Consider the following 20,748-nt stretch of genomic DNA (forward strand, 5'->3'; position numbering starts at 1 on the left):
TGAGTAAATTTGTTTTAGGAGGTTTGTATGCAAACAAACACAATTTCAAAGACCAAGGAAGATCATGGACATGTGTCGATAAAGCTATGGTGCAGTTTTAAGATGGGTTAGGAAGTGAGACAATAAAAACGCTTTGAACATCAAACAGAGTTCAATGCAACATCTAAAAAAAACTGAGTAAAACAAAACTCCAAGCCTGCTAATAGATCATCTGTTCACCCAAACTGACAGGGAAACAAACAGAGCATTTATCAGAGAAGCAGCTAACAGACTTAGCATACAGTCAGATTTACAGATTAATTAAAAATTACATAATTGTATACAGCTCTGGAAAGAATTAAGAGCTCACTTCACTGAACTCCATTGAAAACCTCCTGGCTACTCCACCAAAGGTTGATTTCTGAACTCTTCTTAAGTTAAAACTTAGTATTGTTGTTTTTAAATGAATATGAACTTTTTTTCGTTGTATTATTTGAGCTCTGAAAGCACTGAATCTTTTTCAATATTCTCACCATTTCTCGTTTTCTGCAAATAAATACTAAAATTTGGAGACATGTTGTCGGATTAAAAGAACATGGTTCACTTTACTCAAATATATACCTATAAGGAGTAAAATCAGAGAAACTGATCATTTTAAGTGATCTGTTCATTTTTTTCCGGAGCTGCATGAAGATATATCTTCAAAGTATCTTCAATCAATCAATAAAACTATATTTGTATGGAAATTTCTAAAGAAACTTCAACTTGATTTAAACCACAACTATCCCCACCCATACCACCCTCTAAAATAAATAAATATTCATCTGTTAAAGTGATGAGGCTGAAATTCTTTCTGCTTGAGCTGTTTTGCACAGAAAAATAGGACAAAAGTAAAGGTTTTGCTCTCTACTTGTGCAAATTTGGTAAAGTCATAACCCAGCGGTCTTGTGGCTGTAATTAGCAGTTAAATCTTGGTATTCACTCAATTCGGCTGAATAAAACAACCCACACCACACTTGACATCTTTCCACGTTTGTGTGTGTTTATCTCACAACATTTTATAAAACTCAATGATGTAAAGTGTGAATAAGCGTCATTTTGAGTCATTTTGCAGGGGAATGTACAATTTGCACTACATTTTGGCAGCTCAACTCTTCTGCTCTTCTTGGGTGTTAAAGATGTCTCGGGGTGTGCTACGTAGACGGTGGGTGTCAGACTAAATAAATGCAGGATGGCCCGGTTTATTTTCTCTTCAGCGTCCACAGTAGAGCCTTCTGTTTTTGATGTAGCTCTGCCAAAGACGAGAAGAACAGCAAACAACTCTGGCAAACTGAGAGATTAATGGTTACAACATGGATTATTTTAAGGAAAACGAAACAAACTTCCATACGGTGTGGGTGTTTTTTTGTTTTTTCTGTAAATGGACACACAAAAACAAACTCTATGAAAAGCGCTCACGTGGGTTCCAGCCAGTATTGATCTTTTAACATAGGATTATACAGTCTGGCTCTATAGGCTTAGCGGCCTTTAATTCCCTCACAGGATAGATAGACTGACTTTGGCTCTATACATATCTGGATCAATGCAAATCTACTTTTGTCCCAGTGGTTCAATTTTAAGCGAATTCCATTAGCCATAAGTAAAATTTTTCTGGGGTGATGTGATTAGGACGGGCGGTGGAGGTCCTCATCGATGGAGTCTCTCTGAAAGCGGTGAAACGTTCCTGTTTTTTCTCTTCCTCCTCTTCTTCCATTTCACTCCCTCTTTGTCTTCTTCGCCGTCGCAGGTCATGGTGGGGGTGGGGGTCTGGCGAGAGCACACAGGGAAGTGACGATAACACAGAGAGACTAACAGGTTGTGATGCAAGGATGCGCGCTCGTTTGCAAGAGGACGCAGAAGGGTTGATTGATCCTTGTGCAGGAGGATTTACATTTTCCTGTCAGTAAAACTGCACTTTTATGCCCGCAGGCATCAAAATGAGACGCAAAGACAGGCCAGCTTTTAAGATCTATTTGCTTTTCTGTCTTATTTTCGAAGATTTTATGCTTCTTTGCATTTGTTGTGCAGTTAAATGAGATTTACAAAACAAATAAAGCACTGAGGTCCAAAAAGCAAAGTAAGGATTCATTGGAAAAGCCATTAACATACACATGGTTCGCAGCTTTAGCTTTAATAATGCATTACTCTGCAAATTCTTTGGCACCATTTGGTAAAAATATATAAAAACTCTTCTTGAAATAAATGAATTTATTATTGTCACAGCATAATCTGGCGCTGAAAAACTTTTAAATTTGATCTTTTATTTTGTTGTTGCTGTTTAATCTCTATAGACTCATCCACAGGTTTTCAAAATGGTTCGACCCTGGGGACAGAGATGAAAATAGAAGATGGTTGTTTTGGTATCTATGAACCGTTGATTTGGTCACATATTTTTGGCTTAGTATCCTGCTGAAAGACGCAGTGATTACCCTTTTATTTGTTTTATTACAGAGTCCACTGATGATACAACATTCTTAACAGTGAGAATTTTACACATTTGTGTTTTGTACCACCTGGAGGATTTGTTAGCAAAAAGTTACATTTTAGATTCATGTAACCAAAGCACAAAGAAACAGTGGCAGAATAATGTATTTTCAAGGCACATAATGTCATTTTATAGCACAATTAAGTCACCATGTTACCTTCAGTTGTTTTAAAAATGCTGTATATATGAAAAATAAATTTTACTTTGTAATTTATCACTTTGAAATTGGCTTCTTTCTTTGTGTTCTTTCTATTCAGAAAGAATAGAAGCTTCTTAAAGAAAGCTTCTATTTATTTAAGAATAGAAATATCCTTCTATTGTTGCCTTCACAACAATTTTCTTATTTAAGACTTTAGTTTATGACTTGCCAGCATTGGTCAGAGAAACAGTTTGTATGATGAGCTCAGCAGATGTGCAGTTCCACCAGGTGTTTGCTAGCTGCTGCCGCTAGTCTGGAGGAGCTGAGTGGGGGAGTCGTAGAGCTATGGGAGCTTTGTGAGGCAGTAGTTTGGCTTGAACCTGCAGCTCAGAGGTGCAGGTTCTGCAGCTCAGAGCTGCAGGTTCTTAATGAGTGGAAATTAAGGGATTATGCACCTCCCAATGGTTGCCACTGGAGATTCAACAATTTCTGTAAAAATCTAAATAAAAGTAACACTCCAGGCCTGTTTTTGGTTAGGAAATGTCATAACATGTTATTTTCACCTCAAAAAAGTTGATTTTATATAACTTCCCCCTTTAGTCAAACATTAATACATTTAGCAAACTTTATATCTTTACATTTATGATGGTAGGACAGAATATGTTGGAGCTTTTGTTGCTTTTTGTGGCATTCCTGCCAAACCACCTCTTTGCATGTGTGTATAATGGTTGGTTTCAAGATTTGATTTTTTTGCTTTTTCTACCCTTTATACTCTCATCCTCATCGTGTGTGGTTGTAAGACAACTTTGCTGATTTGACAGGACGGAGTAGCTGCCGTCTATCTGTCATTGTTCTCTTGTCAAGTTTAGTGGCTAACAGCTAAAAGTAATGAACCAATGCGTAACGTCATATTTATACATCATGGGGGAAATGTATTGGATTCCTAATCAGAAGTTCCCAGAAGCTTTGATCAACTTCAAAAAGTAAAGTACGACTTAAAAATGTTTTAGTGTTAGGATTAGACCATTAACTCAAAAAGTAATTAATCAAATATAATATAAAAGAATAATAAAGCATGCACAACTATGCTATTAATAGCTTATGTTAACACTTAAAAGAAAAGGAATTAAAAATACAACAGGATTATTTTTTACCTATTATTATTAGCATAAATAAAATTCAATACTCTGGGTTAATCTTGTTCCTTTCTATGTTGCACACAAAAGTAGATTGTTTGGTCCTAATGCATCCAGGAGAGGCACAACGCAAAACAACACAGAAACATCATCCCGAGCATCGTCCTGAGCTATAAATACCGACTGAGCTCCCAGCAGGCCCAGCGTCCCACAATGACCCGGCTAATATTAGAACAACAGCCTGAGATTGCTCGTCTCTTTCACTCTCTGCCCTAAAGTGAATTTCTTTTCTTCGCTGTGATTTTCTGCTTTCAGTGCTGTGTTCGGAGCAGCAGCTGTCTGCAAACACGCAGCCGACGTCTTTGTTGTGTTGACAGGCAGGAAGGAGAGGTCGCTGTCTGTCAGTCATTGGCTTTTGTTCTGCTGCTTTGACATGTTGGTGAAAGTGGAGCTCCACGCGCTGCTGATGGCTGAGTTTTGTTCCTGGTTTGAAAATCCTGTCAATTACAGCAGAAAACAGTGTATGTCCTCCATATGGGCTGCATTAACTTATACAGCCGTTTTATTTGTTTTTTTAGATTTTTTTTTTCCTTCAGAAAAAATCTGCTCTAAACATTTCTTTTTTATCATTCCTCCTTTTACATTCTTGTCTCTTTGATTTGCTCTTTCTCACCATTCATCTGAAGAGCCTCAGTAAAAAGAAAAAAGTCTAACAAGCTGCTGACAGAGCACTGAATCAGGGGAAGAAGCTAGGAAAATTGTGGAGATGGATTTAAGTATGCCTCTCGTCATTAGCCTCAACATAATCAAATCATTTTACTCATTCAGAAGTTCTCGGGGCCGGCCGGGATGACGATCTCTGATCAGAAGGCTTTGTTCCCCCTCAGTCTGCTGTGCCAGGAGAGCTGCCTCCTGTCACTGCTGCCAAACTGGGTCACTTAACAGCTTCTAATTGGTCCTGTCTGTCTGCAAAAACTGGGGGGGAAATAAACTTGTTCAATCGGTCTGTTAGAGATTGAAAAGTAGATTTATTGTTCAAATTCTAAAAAATTTAGGAAAATTGTTCAAAAGATCGGGGATCTGTCTCCAAAATCCTTTACCCTTTCAGCTTTTACCAGGAGTAATTTAATTTACTTTTTAGTCCATTTTTCATTTGTTTTGCATGTAGATGCTTTAAAGATACTGTTAAGTTCTGTGTAAATGTTCAATAAAGTTTAAGCTATCTCTTGCAAGATTACAATTTTTTGGAATTACACCTAAAAAAAAACTCCTTCTGCAATGTGTGCCGTTGTAGTTGAATACTGAGAAATCATTTAATCTGTTTTATTGTTGTCACATTTTCCTGAAGTCCAGGCATCGCTCCAAAAACCTTTGCAGCACCTGCATGAAATACAAATAAGTAAAGAGGAAATATCAATATAAGCATCTAAATAAATAAGAAAAATTAAAGGGGATTTATCTTGATAAATAGTAAATAACAAGTAGAAAAAAATATGGGATTTTGTTATGTGGGTTAGAAACTTTTTCTAAGGTTAATTTGAGTCATTTCACAGGACAGTCTGGCTAGTAGATAAAAAATTTTTTTAAAGTTTTTCTAAAAAGTTAATTTCTTAAGATAATTTCTGTCCGTCATACTCTGAGGCTGTCTGTTAACATGTGTATTTTACTCACAAGCAGGTTTAAAATACTTTTTAATAACATGCATGCAATTTTTGTTCATTTATGTGCATCATTTTGCAGAAATATCAAAGAAAATGAATAGAGAACCAGTCTGAACCACTTTTAAAATAGGAAAAATTGCTCAGTAGTTTAACTATATTGATGATAAAACATAAAAACACCCTTCTCTCTTGTGATTCCTCTATAAACTCACGAACTCAGAGGTATTTTTTCTCTTTCCCCTGAAGGTCAGAGTGCTTTTAACGCTCTTATCTCCCCCTTGAGGTCAAGAGGAGAACAACACAAGTAGAAGTGTGAAACTGAAACTTGAAATTGAGAGCTTTACATAATTGCGTTTATTGTCTTGAGGCTAAAATGTGCAGTTTTACGTTTTTGGACATTTCATGAAACTGATATTCACCAAATGTCAACCACTGTGTTTATTCTTATATGTTGTGTTGAATAGACACTGGAGAGGTTCACTGAACACAAAAAAGCCATCTTTCATGGCCGTCTCAGTCTTTATCTATCTATCAATCAATCAGTCAATCAAGTTTATTTGTATAGCACATTTCAGCAACAAGGCAGTTTACATAATAAAAACACAAAAATACGAAGTAATAGAAAACACAGTCAACAATTGAAGCATTATATTTCGTCAAGTTCTCGATACACTTCAGAATGTTAATTAATGTTTGATTAATTATGTTTCAAATGAAACTCTAATCAGGTGGGTTTTTAGTTTAGATTTAAAGGCACTCAGCGTTTTGGCACAGATGACTCTGGAAGATTTACCAAGATTGTGCAAAGAGGAATGGTCGAACTTCTCTCTCTTTATGCACCAAAGACAGGGAAATATGTGTGTGTGCGGGGGTGTGCGTGTGTGTGTGTGTCTGAGGTCTCTGGACCCAGCTGTTGGAGTTTGTTTGTGTTTGGTCTGAGGCCCCGGGGCCCGCAGCCAGCACAGTGACAGACATGCGCAGCTCTTTAACACTCCAGCCACCCAGCAATCCGTCCTTCCTCCTTCCCACCCCATCAGCCTCTGAGAGATGTACGCTCTGTTGCTGTTTGGTTCTCCTGAATTCAACTGTGTGTCCTGAGCAGCATCAATGTATCAACACTGGCAGCTGGCCGTCTCACATGTGGCGTCGCCTCAGAGCTCAGAGTGAGCTGTGTGCCTTCACAGAGGCATGACTCTGCTGCCCTCTGTTCATTGTGCACATCATAAATCCTCCAAGTCCAGGACGCACGGCAGATTTCACATGAAAACTTCATTCAGATTGCACATTGAATTTGGGAGGCCTTAAAACTGAAACACAGCATCAAAAGTCTTCAAAACTTGATAAATAGAAACAAAATAAAATGTTTCAGTCCTGAAAAACACAGTATGGCTTGTTAGGTGGGACTGGGCCACCAAGTGTCAAATTTAAATGCAAATGATTTTGTCTCACATTTAGTGCATTTTTTATTACATATTAAAAAAAATTGTCATATATTAGCAGGTTTACGCTACTCAAAATTTTCACCAATCTAAATATTAAATCTACATGTTAAATTTCAATCCTAAATAATAAATCTATATCCTAAATATAAATATAAAATATTTTAATAAATTCTAGATATTAAATCTATATGCTAACTCTAAATGTAAATCTAAATGTTACATATCATTTCTAAATCTAAATCTGAATGTTTTATTTTAGAGCTAAATGTTTGGAAGATATGCAATTTAGCCACAACCATCAAGCGACTAATTTTGTTTTTTGACCTGAAAACTGTCTGTTTCTGCTTATAATCAATGAAATATTTATTTCAGATTAGAGCTTAAGTCTTTGATGGGATTTCTGTAGCTGCACAGACCATGTCATGTTATAACTTGCACCATTTTAAGGCAATATTTAGTGATTTATCTTTGGTGAAAAACAAAAACTTTTCCACATTTTAATAAAAACATTAAAAAATATATAAAAATCTCATACTGTGTTTATCCAAAGACGTCTGGACCAAAACCTGACTGATGGTGATCCATTCTTGTTTTCTTGTTGCACTTTAACCCACAGCTGTGCGCCGGCATGCTGAAGAGTTAAAAAGCTGCAGACGCTCAGATTTATTAGGATCACAGCTGCGATGAAACCGTACCCAAGATATAAATCTGTGTTAAAATAAATGTTCAATTATTAGTTGTCCAGCTCTGATATATTCATATTTCTTTGACACAGATGTTTACTGTAAAGCAGTGATTTGTCCAGCAAACAGTGGACAGTATAGCCACATAATGAGACACAAATCATATGGGACAGCAAAGCTCGGCGTTGTTTCCACAGAAAAAGACTGATTATATAAAGAAAAGGAGAAGAAATGACATCAGTTAAGATCTTCGCTGATGATTCTGGTAAATACGCCCATTTTCCAGACAGCCAGTGATAAACTGATAAAGCAACACATCGTTTGTTTCGCTGAGCCACAAGTCAGCAAATTCTTTACCGCCATGCTTTTGTAATCTTCAGGAGTCCTCCCCACATCATTTGTTCTTGAGCGGCTAAAAGCCAGTGATGGCAGCGTTTGATTTTTGGCCCATTTTCCTGATTAAAATCCAACCCAATGAAGGTTAGCATAGGCTTTGTTTTATTTATACAGATATATCTGTAAATATGTAATTATTTATTCAGATTAAGGCCTGAGACTTTGCCCTGTTGGTTAAATTTGGTTGTTATTTTTCTCTGAATTTATGGTTTTGTCATGTTTAACCTTTTTAGGTCTCATTTGTGTTCACAGTGTACAGCCGCAGATGTCACTAATTTCCCTAAGCTATCCTAATTTATTCATTAAACTGTCCAATTTTGCAACAAGAGTCCAGTGACGGTAAGGAAACTAATTGTGAGGAGTTGGAACCAGTGTTTAATTGAAACCTAATGATGCTTCATTGTCCTTTTTTGCTTTGTTACAGTAAGGTTTTAACAAGAGATGTATGTTTTATCCAGAGTAAAAAGATTGCAATTTCATTCAACTGAATGTAATTACAAACTTTCTAATATAACTTTGAAAAATAATTCATTTTGAAAAGTTGATTTCTTTCAAATAATAAGCAGACCGAATACAAAATGGCTTGATTAAACTAATCTTAATTGAATCGGCCAAATCAAAATTCTTTCCAAAACATTAATGATCATTTGGGCCACATTGTCATGTGTGTGTTATGAATGAAAGCTGTTTAATATCCATTTTAATATGTTAATAGATTGTGTGCAGTGATGATTTGTCAAGTTGCTCTTTAGCTAAAACTGTGAGTCAATGAGGTTAATCCAGTGGATCCATCCTTCTCCATTAGCTTCCTGATCCATCCGTCACAGGGACAAAAAGCCTCCAAACTGAGATTTCCCGACAGTTTTTCAGCTTCTGCTTCTGCCTTCACTCAAAACAATCATCAGAGAAGATAAATATGCACCGCTGTGAAACAGAAGAAAAAAAAAAGAAAGCTGCCACTGTTCCAGGAAAGGCCACACTGATCAGTTGCGCTCCATCAGTCGCCCAGTTGACAGAGGAGCTTTCGATGGGTGGAGAGCCGAGCCACACCCGCCGGCTTCATGTCCTGATGTCTTCCTGGACTCTCGGGGGGCCGCAGCTGCTCGTCAGGCCTCCCCGTGCCTCCATTCTGTCAGTATCGGCAGCCAAAACTAAATAAAGATGTTTACTGACAGCCTAATGAACGGATGGGCCCTGGTGATTTAACCTTGATGAATGGTCCGCCCAGGTGTTTTCAATAATGACAATAAGCACTGCAAGCCGCAGGCCCACTGATACTGGTATAATGCATTATTAGGCCATTAGAGGCAGGCCAAGAGAGACCACTTATGCACTGGCCTATCAATAATGTGGTGTCCCAGTCCACATTTGGGCCGGGGGAATTAGTCATACTGATATTCTATTTAATAAAAAAATCACAAGACGACGCATAAAGAATCTCATTACATTTTAACAGGGTTACAGTAACCCAGGAGGACTGCGAGTTTAATTTTCATAAGAGCATCCATTCCTCAATTATGTCAAGCAGAGAAAATGTAAATGGCAAATGGAATGCTAACAATATCTAACCAGCGGCGTATTGGCAGGAAAGGAGACTAAGCGAGCAGCAGATCTGTCTGTGTGCTTGCAGAGTTTCTGATCATGCACAAAAAAAGAAAAGAAGAGACAACCTCACAATTTGCTGCATTAAACCAGCAACATGCTTAGAAACAGATTCAGGAGGAAAGGGAACATCGTCTGCAGCTCAAAACATGCAAAACTAAGAAAGTAATTTCAAAATCCCCACATGAAAATTAAGAACTGTGACATAAAACATCACAGAAAAGTGATGCTCTTTTTACCACAAAATATAAGTTCACACTTTCTTTAACTCAAAGGTGTCAGACATGCTTCTGATCAAAAGCTGCTGTTTAACTGATTCTGTTTTTGCTGCAGCAGCCCCAACGTTGTAGAACAGCCTCCGACTGTCCCTCTTTGCATATTTTCAATTAATACAATAAAATCTGCTTAAATTGTTTCTCTGTCTATTTCTTTATTTAATGTCACAGCATTTCAGTTAATTTACCAAAATTAACTGAAATTAATAAATTAATAAAATTAATAAAAATTAACCTGTCTGCATTTTTTGAATCTTTGCCAGGACTGCTCTAAGTTGCTTTTTATATTAACAGCATTTTATATTTTATTTTTATTTTTTATTTTATCTACAACTACTACTCAGTGGCAGTTGTTATTGTGTCTTGTCTCTATGCTGTAACTGCGAAGTAATTTCCCTGCTGGGATGAATAAAGTACTTCTATTCTATTCTATTCTATAATTTATAGTTCAAATGTTGTCTGAATTTTGTTCTATCTTATTCTGCTTTTGTGATTTGTTGAATTTTCTTTGCTTGTTTTGGTTGCAACCTGCGGCTCCGGAGCCACTTGTGGCTTTTTATAACTTAGGCTGAAAGTGATGAAGAACAAACTAATGTTCTTAAATACAAATATGAGAATATTTCTGGCAGGTTTTTATGGAATAAATGCACTGAATTTCCACAATTAGAGTAAGAGGACAGCAACATCTTTTGGATCTGTTTTTCTCATCATTAGATTGAAAACTATGCATTTATTTTTCACATCATTTTCCACAAATATCAGCATGTAGCTTTTTGCAGCTAAAAACAAGGTTCATTTCCTTAGACTGACACTGAAGTTGTAGACCCCTTGTTTGAGAAGGTCTTTGTACAGTAATTCCTCCTTTCCAATATGGTTTATGAATAAAGTTTATTTGAACAATCCCATGTTTGGGGAACATCAGGACAAAACAAGCCATTCCAAAGATCAAGATTTAGGCTCCAGTTGTAAATATTTTTCAATTTTCACTGTAGAATGAGCAATTTCTGATTGGTTGAAAAATGGCATCATACCCTCAAATTGATGAGTTGGTGCTAATGCTTCTCTAAGCTAATTGCTTAAGTGTTCTCCCTTTGTATTATGCTATTTTTGTCCATTTTGTCCAAGTTTATTACCCTTTGTTAAGCCTCCACATTAGGTTTAATTCTTGATACTATTTAAAATGTATCATTTCACTTTTATCGATGCAACCAGCACAACAAATTTAAAACTGCACTGTAAAAAAAGTATTTAATTTAAGGTAAAATACCAGCAGCTGTAGTAGCCAGAATTATACCCTAAGTACAGTAAAATGTGGTATAAATATGGTTAATACAGTATAAATACACAAATTCTGAAGGCTAGAGGATTTTACTGTATACGATAAAATACATTGTACTGTAAAATTTTGTGGTTGCCTGAATTTTACTGTAAATTAGTGATGTTTCTTTTTTTTAGTGTAATCATTAAATCTTTATGCAAATCTATAGATCTGAATGTTGTTTTCTATCAACATATGCATAAGAAAGGAAGGAAAATACATACAATACATTTCATCCACTGACACGCTAAGAAAGAGAATACTTCAGTGATTTAGGGCACAAGTATAGAAACACGCATCAAAACTCTCAAGCAAATGCAAATATCATTTTTGGTCAAATTATCTCGAGTCTTGTCTATAACTCCAAAGACTGTTGTTGAAATGTGTCACTCTGCACTCTGGCACTCCATCTCTCTCACACTCACAAACACACACACAACTCATACACTGTCAGTTATTGTATTGGCATGCAGCTTTCAGCACCCAGGGGGTGGAGACGGGGGGTGGAGGTTTGTGAAGCCGTGGGCCCCTGCAATAATAAACTGCTAATTGAAGGACTGCAGTGAGCAGAGAGGTGTGAGCGGGGCTTCCAGCTGCTGAAAGATCACTGCAGCACTGCGGCCTGCCAAGGTGCTGAAAGAGCCTATTAGAGCTCACCTCTGTACCTGGATCTCATAGTGAGGGGAACACACACACATGAAGGCTGGAGGAAACATAAACATCATTCACCGGACCTCACGTGCTGCATAGGAATACTGTAAACAGGCAGCTGAGTGTTGCAGGAGTCTTAGCTTCCAGCTCTGGACTCAAGCTCTCTATTAAAATTTACTTTTTTCACGTTTTTGTGCTTCCATTTGCATCTTAACAGCTTCTGAAAACAGTGCATGTGATTAAAAACACACTTATCTGTTTCCAGCAGTTAGTTAATGCTTTTTGGTGTCTGGAAAGTGAGTCGTTTGATTGTTGAGTCACACGGCGCCATTACTTAGCAACCCTGCTGAGCCCACCCAATCACCTAGCAACCGAAGCAGATCGCCAGCATTTGAGTAAATTATGTGATAAGCCAGTGAAGACATGCAACTAATGTAGAAGAAAAATAGCAATGTTCTCAAAACTGCATTAGACATCACTTAATCAGTAAACAGAATAAAATTTAGTTTCATTATAAGCGAAAAAAAACTATTTTTTTAAGGTGTCAGAGGTTTGTTGGAGAACATTAGTGAGCAGTAGTGAGCATCATTAAGCGTCACTCCTTTGTATAAACTGGAAAAACTTAGGTGCAAAACTAACACTGCAATAAAACGTGAAAACCCCAGAATAAAACATGGTGATGGCAGCATCATGCTGGGACGAACAGGAAGCTGATCAGAATGGATGAGAGGAAGGAGGAAGCAAAAGCTGCAAAACTCTTGAGATTGGAGCGGATATTCAACTCCCAAAATGGCCATGACTGGAATAGTTTAGGTCAAAATACATTCAAATGGTAAAACGGCCCAGTCAAAGTACACACCTAGAACCAAAGAGAATATGTGGCAAAACTTGAAGATGGCTGCTTATGGATTCTCTTAATGCAGTCTGACAGAAATTTCAGCCTCTGTCTGCAAATCTGGTAGAGGATTCTCCAGAAGACTTCCAGCAATGAAAAATATTTCTGTAAAGTACTGATTTAGGAAGGCAGAACACAAGCACACCACACTTTTCAGATTTTTATGATTTTTAAAAATGGGATAAAATAGCGTGTGTTTATTTCCTTTCACCTCATAATCATTGTGCTCCTTTATGTTGTTCAATCACATATTGTGCCAATAAAATTCATGTTTGTGATTTCACTTTGATTAAAACCGAAAAAGTTTAAGATGTTAAAACACTTTTTCAAGGCAATATACAGATACAGTTGTTTCTATGTCTTCAGCACTGTTGCATTTGACTGTTCTACACAAAAATGTCAAATGAAAGAGTGAAAATCTCAAAAACACAAGAAAGAAACACAGTAGCCACTCTGATTTTCCTTTACATGACAGGAAAATTTGAAAAAATACTTCTGACACCAACATCCCCTGCACATCTGCATCCCCTCTGTGCGCCTCTATTCCAGTCAGCCTTCACCTCATCCCCTTTGAGAATTGACCAAGTTGCCACTGGTGAACAAACCCCTTATGCTGTGTGCAAGAAGCCATGAAGAACACTTGTAACCTTTTAATACTCGCACAAGGCGGAAAAGATTAAATCGTCAAGGTGTTGACAAGCGACAGGGGAAGCTTGGCGCCATTGCACAGATGTGTACACTCACACAAAGTATTGCAGGGCATCTTCCACCTTTTTTCAAAATGACCAGTGAATCTTAGTCTTAATTAAAGCAATTGGGTTTCCTGACCGCTTCTCCAAAACTAAATCAAACACCTCTTACAGAGGTGAGAGGCTTAATAAAATTCTTTTTTTAAATCTATATAATGAAAGAAAAAATGCAGGAATGGGAAATCAGAAACCGGAATTGAACTGAGGTTGAGATTTTGTCTGGTGAAACATTTCTGTGTTGATTGGACTAAGATATTCTGCATCATTCTCACAGTAAGAGTCCACCAGATTTTACTCAAAATGATCTAAAACCCAGTGGATTTCTTGTAGCATTTAACGTACTCCACAGGTTATGTTCTCTTCATTTTCCTGTCTTGCAGAGTTCCTACAAAACAATACATTTTTAAGATTTTCTATAATGTTCAGATTATTTTATTCTAATTCTAATTCTACAGGAGCCAATAAGTCTCTACAGATGCAGGTGGGGTTTTTTTCTTAAAGCTCCTGTATGTTTTTACGACTACAAATTATGCCAAAACATGTTATGTATAAACCATTTCTCTACATTTTCTCTCATTTTATCATTAATTTGTTCCTTTGGTTTTTCTTCTTTTTGTAATAAACATTTAGTATTCTTTCATTTAACAAAGAAGCTACAAAAATACATTTTGCATGTTTAAATAGACTTCATGTGGGACTCTGATATGTTGTGAGTTGTGTGACATATTTAAAACTCAGCACACTATAAATCTTGTTGATTTTTGGTTTGTTTTTTTTCTTGGTGTTTCTGTCTGACTACAGATCGGACATCATTAACTGCTCCATTATCTACAGAGTCTCAGCTGTGTGATTCTTTTTGTGTTATTGAAATAGCTTGAGGGTGCATATATTTGTGTATAGGGGTGTGTGTGTGTGTGTGAGAGAGAGGGAGAGAGAGAGAGAGAAAGAGTGTGTTAGAGGGTGCTGCAGAGAGAGAGCTGGGCCTCTTCAGCATTGTGTCGGCTCTGAATAACAGGCCACTGATTTAGGCTAATTATATTACATAAACCCAATTCAGAGTTGCTTAGGTTCACTCTTATCTGTATACAGTATTTGTACAAGTTTCAAACCTTGCAAATGAGAATGCATCCTTTTCAAACCCCTACATTTTCAAATGAGATGGATGGAAAAGAAATAAACTAGTTGTTTTGGTACCTAACGCTGAGAAATGAAATGCATGAATTCTTGTTACCAATAATACTCAGTTCTACGAGCAGCCTCAGTAGCTAAAGCACATCGCTCGTGTGTTTTCCTCGTTGCAGCAGCTAATCTGCTCTGTGTTGGCCTGCCAACTTTGTCATTGCTCTGCTTCATTTGCCTGTGCAGCCAGCATGTGACTGCACGCCCTGCACATCGCCTAATCATATGGAATAGATGATCACAGGACAGGAAATCGCAGCACAGCACCAAAGGAAACAATCTTTCTGCACCGACTTAAGCCAATCATGTCCTCTCTCTCAACTCACCGCTTGGCCTCTCGCTTGCCTCCATCTTCTCTTTAGTCATTAAGATCTCTTAGTTAACTCTGCATCTAGATTATTTTAGGTTTTTAGAGCAAAAGTCTGGCATCTTCAGACTTGAAGATGCCATCAGAATGTTCAGCTAACTGCAACTTTTGCCAGATCTGATTGATGATTTGGTGGCCATTTAGTTACACTGCTGTCCTAGAAAATCTGGAAAAACATTTTACGAAGCAATACTGCCATGTGTGTGATGTGGAAGGTACTGGAAGAAAAAATGTCTTAATAATCACCCAAGAAAAGGTCAGAAATACATTTCAGAACAAAATTATTCATCCCACTAGGAGTTTTGGAATTAAAGTGATATTCATTAACCTAGGATGTTTATTTTTAATAAAATAAATGATAAAATATAATCTAAATACAGAAGTAAATTTGTATTTAAAAAACAACATAGTATTCACATTTTAATAGAAAATCTCATGTAGAAACTTATTTATACCTTTCTCAATAAATAGGTGGAAAAAACTGGAAACAAACTTTTATATTTGCTTTGCAAGTTTCCACTGGTATTTTGCAAACTATATCTTAAGGGATGGGGTTAAAATATTGCATTCAAGTTAAAACTGAACTCCAAAATTTTAATATTATTATCAGTCAGAAAGATTTGCCAGAGGTAGGAATTATTTCAGGCTTAATTATTATCTCATTTTTTTATATAAATTGTGTAAGTTTTCAAACTTTTGGCAAAAAAAATTTATTCAAGAAAAGATGTTGGATGGATGGATGGATGGATGGATGGATGGATGGATGGATGGATCTACATGAAATGTAATTAAAATATGGAAATACAGATACTTTTTCCATGTTTCATTTTCTTTTTCCAATAAGATTCCACATTACTGTTTGGAAAAATGTTTTTAGGATAATATGATAATATTTTTCAGAATATTTTACTGCTTCAGTCATGATGCATCCTGTTTCTATTTCACAGCATGCACAGATTGCACATCTTTAAGTCCAAAGGGAAATGGTTTTTCAAACAACTTAGAGGCAATAAAGTATAAATCTAAAGAACTCAGCTGTAGCATTTGCTCTATAACGAATGGTTGGTGTTTCCTATATTTGTCTGTACCTCTCAGTATTTCTAATTATTTATTCAAAAGCATAAAAAGTTGAAAATAGTTCTGATATGAAAATTGAAGAACAATTAAAAGTGAAATTAGTGTGGAATTTCAGTCACAGGATTATGTACAGCTTTAAAGCTTCCAGAGAAGAGGTCACATAGCTTTTTTATGTTTATGGTAAACATTTTATAGCTGATTAATTTACACAAAGACAAAATGAAAATAATTCTCAATTAATTTGATATGCAGCCACATCAAGAAATTCACCCCAGGGGAATAAATCTCTTTCCTGCAGGTTTTAGTCATCGCTTGTTAAAAACAGGAGAATCTCGGTCTGATGTTCTGCCTGGTTCCTCGTCCTCCGTTTATCTCTCCATCGCGGAGCGGCAGGTGAGTCTGGCTGTCAGCTTTGTCCCAGGAAGAGGGGGATTCAAACGCATCAGGTCGAGGTGCGCCGGTAATCCAGGCAGCTGTGTTACTGGGATTAAGATCAGTCCAAGGCCATCACTGTGTCCAAGTAAAACAGTGTTTCCATGACAACGACCAAAGGTGAAGGAAAGGTCCTGGAGCACCTGTAGGAGCTCAAGACAAAACATCCAACCAGGAGAGAAAAAGTCAGTCATGCAGAAAAGATAATAAAATGCTACTTATTGCTCATTTAAAGATTTAACATTTGTTACATGAGAAGCTTTATAATCTATAAACTATTAACTATAAATACAGAAGAATCTTTTTTGCCCATTTTTTAGGTGTTTCTGCACCTACATATGTTGTTCTGTGTTGCCTTCAGGTTAATTAATAGACCTTCACGTCATGATCTGCACCTGAACAGCTTATTCTTGCTGTTATTTCATTTATTTATTTCACCTAACTTGATATATATCTATACAAATACCTGAAAAATAAAGATGTTTTTTTTTTTTTATCAGAATGTCAAAGGAACCTGTAATGTATTAAGTGTTGAGTTTTCCCAGGATACAATTATGACCTAACACTGAGGTTCATTTCAATGGCCGCATTAGGAAACCCCTTTTTTAAAAAGCTGTGTTCTGTTCCACCAGCACGATTTGTAAAGATACTCCAAGATGAACATGTTGAGTCACAAATATTGTATTTAAGTTTAAACTGCTGCATAATTTTAGCCATTTAATTGGTTAGTTTTATGATTAAGTCGATACTGTTTTACTTTGTATTGTCATGAGTAAAAAAAGAGTCTTTCAAAATGGTAAAAACAAGAGAACATGCCTTTCAAGTATGATAAATTATGAAATATTTACCAAATCTTGCTCACAATGAACATTTTTATTATCTGTTTAGGAGGCTAAATCATTTGCATCCTACCATAAAAAATATGAACATGTGAAGTTTACTTCTGGGACTTTAATAGAAACCTTTTAGGCTTTGAGCAACAAAGACTCGATGTTGGTTCAGATTAATTAGGATTACAGGACCCATCATGGTGAATAGTGAATATGATGATAGGCCAGGTAAAACTATTGTCAAAGCATATTACAAAAGTGCAACAAAAAGTGGCATGTTGAAGTCAACAAGTCTATAAAAATAACCTTTTATTTTATTTTTATCTGAAGCCAAAAAAATGTTTTTTCTTTCTAATATCATAAAGGGTTAAAAAGAATAAAAGAAAGTCACATTTCAACTCTTATAGGATAAAAAAATGTCAGGTCCAGGTAGAAAAAAAGATGCTTTCTTTCTTCCCATCACATTTTTTTGCATAAATAGATATGTAGTTTTATAATAATAAAGCAAAAAACACCTCAGAGATGTAAATTTAAGGAAAATTTTAAAATACCATCTATCTGTTACCTTTCTTTATAAAGAATAATTGACTAAAACACAAAATATAAGCTTAGAAATCCACTGAAGATATCACAAAGTTAAATATAATCATTTGAAGTTTAACCTGTTAGATGACATTAAATGTGTTACTAGAACAGGTTCATATTCTCTCTAACCAGCACACAGGACTCTGAAGAGACGGCCATTCAGTCCCGTGACCTCAGTGAGGTGGAGCTGAGGGCCCCACGGCCCCGCGGCCCCTGGAGATCTCTAATTGAATTGCTTTCCAGAGAATACTGATGGGCTGTATCGGTTGGATAACTGACACTCAGACAACGAGCGAGCATTGGCAACATATGTTCCTGCTTCGTAATGAACATGTCAAAGCGACAGGAGTGACCAGCTGGCATGTAAATTAATTCACACATCCTGTCTCTGCCACACACATACGGCATTACATCAGCCTTACTACTCAGCTGAGATTTACAAAGACAGCGGGAGACATTATCTTTTCAATAAATTAGAAAATGATCTAAGGTCTGTTGAAGCACTGATCCCAGCAACAGTCCACAGCTGGTGAATCTTCTCCAAACTTTTGAATGGGCTTTGGTTCTATACTTGAATGCTCTGATTTTGGCTGTTGTTTTGTGCAGCTTTTTCTACCACACTTTTTCCTTCCACTAAACTTTCATTTTATATGACTGAACGCAGCACTTTGTGCCATGACCTTTTATGACTTACTCCCCATCGTTCAGTGTGCAGGTGTCTGTCTTCTGGTCTGAAATAAACTCCTATTAATGATGTTCTGATTTATGTGGACGTACCTGTCTGAGTTAGAGGTCAGATCATTTTAAGACAAAAACTCTAGTTTGACCAACATATTTCATGTGCACTGATCATTTTAACAAGGGCACTTGGCAATATGTAATGTCTGTCATTGGTTTTCACAACTGCTGCCATAAAAATACACTTGACTGATAGATTGATTGATAGTTGTGTGTCTTAAAAGGTCTTTTTTAAGACACACAGCTTTCTTCTGTTTTTTTACTTTTGTCAAAATGTAAGTGTTTGAAATGTCTTAGATTATAAAACAAACATTAATGTAGGAAAAAGACTGAATTGAAATCAGGAGTTTTCTGATGTTGACTTCATTCTTTAAGTGAAAATTGCAATCCAAACCAACCTCCCCTGATTGGACAAAATAATTTTCACCTTGCTAAACAATGAATTATCTGTAACTAAACTGCATAATTGATGTAGTTGTGATTTTTGCTCTGTGCATTGCAGAACCTTAAACCCAATTACAGTTGGTTTCTGCAGCAGGACATTGATCCAAAGTATAAGGGCCAATACTGAATGATTAAAAAATATCACATTTTGTAGTGACTTAGATCAAATCTGGACTTAAATCATCCGATAACAGAGTGACTTGGATAGCGTTGTTCACACTTCTGACAGAACTGGAAACCGGTGACAGTACCCGCCCTGCCATTCTGTGTTTTCTGTTAAAACAAATCTCCTCAGTGTAATCACAATCTGAGCGAACGGCTAGCAATAGCTCATCCCTCACCAGAGTCCCGTCCAGCGACACCTCCTGTCTCTGACAGCCACAGCGACCACTCAGCCACAGTTATTGTGTTTCTGTTTGAGTTGGCTCTTTTGATTCTGTGGGGAGTTTGAAAAAATAGTGTTGTGGTAGCAAAAAGCGGCTAGGAATCAGCCTCCTGGTGGGATGGAATTAGGGCTGGATGATGAGAGATGTGGCATGCAGGGAAGGATTTTTATCCCATGCGATGTCCACATGTGTTGGTGGTTTTGTAGGGTTGGCTTTGGACAGTGGGAGCGGCGAAAGGCACAGCGCCTGGTGCTCCAACAACAACTGCAGAGGGTGTAACAATAAGCAAAGAGTCAGATGTGTGTGGGCTGAGGGAGCGTCTGTTTGACCACGGCAATGATACTAAAACAGTCTGAGAGACAGCACAGTCTCAGGGAAAGCAGAACAGTGAGACAGATCAAATTAGTCAGGGAATAAAAACAAACATTTGTTTGCATGTACGTTTTCCCACTTTATCAAAAAGATTTGTACTTTTAGTTTTTCCGTTAAAAAGTGCAAAAATGTCTTGAGACTAGAGATGCTGACTGAAGTTGATGATTTTCTTTTTCATTGGCCTTGACTCGACTGTCAGAAACCCAAATATTGGGAATTTTTTACCCCGTCAGTGAACCTGCCACGTACAAATGCTAAAACAACACTCTGTGGAGAAGACACAGTTAGAGAGTGAAAACTTAAAGTTAGGGTTTTTTTATGCTAAATTAAATACTTAAAAAGGAATTAAGAGGAAGACTTTATTATATAAGTATATAACTGAATACGTATTTGCTTTCTCTTACTCCCTTTTGGATAAGAAATGATAAACTTTTATTTTATTCTACATAATCTGAATGATGGAGATTATCTGGCATCTTAATTCTTTTCTGATTTTTGCTCTGTTTTCGTATGTTCACTAACACGTGTTGCATGCTTACAAGTTTGAAATAAAGATTTTATTTATTTACTCATTCATCTAAGAGGGAATTGATTTTTCCACAACCTGTCCGGCTTGTGGTTCATTTAGGCTGCAACAGAGTGAAAGAGAGCGAGACTTGCAGCAGGTAACAGGAAGGATGTAAGAAGTATCTATATTTGCTCCTATCATGTTAGAAGATTTTTGCAAATCTCATAGCCAAGGTAAGATGCTGCTTTTGCTGATATAAGAAGTTTCTTAAGTAGAGAAACACCATTTTGCTTTGACAGCTCACTCAGTGTGCAGAATGAGAGAGTATCTTTCTAACAGCATAAAGGCTAGGAAAAACAGTTTAAATGGAACCTGAAATT

This window comes from Xiphophorus couchianus, chromosome 3, assembly GCF_001444195.1.
Source record: "Xiphophorus couchianus chromosome 3, X_couchianus-1.0, whole genome shotgun sequence".
NCBI lineage: Eukaryota > Metazoa > Chordata > Actinopteri > Cyprinodontiformes > Poeciliidae > Xiphophorus > Xiphophorus couchianus.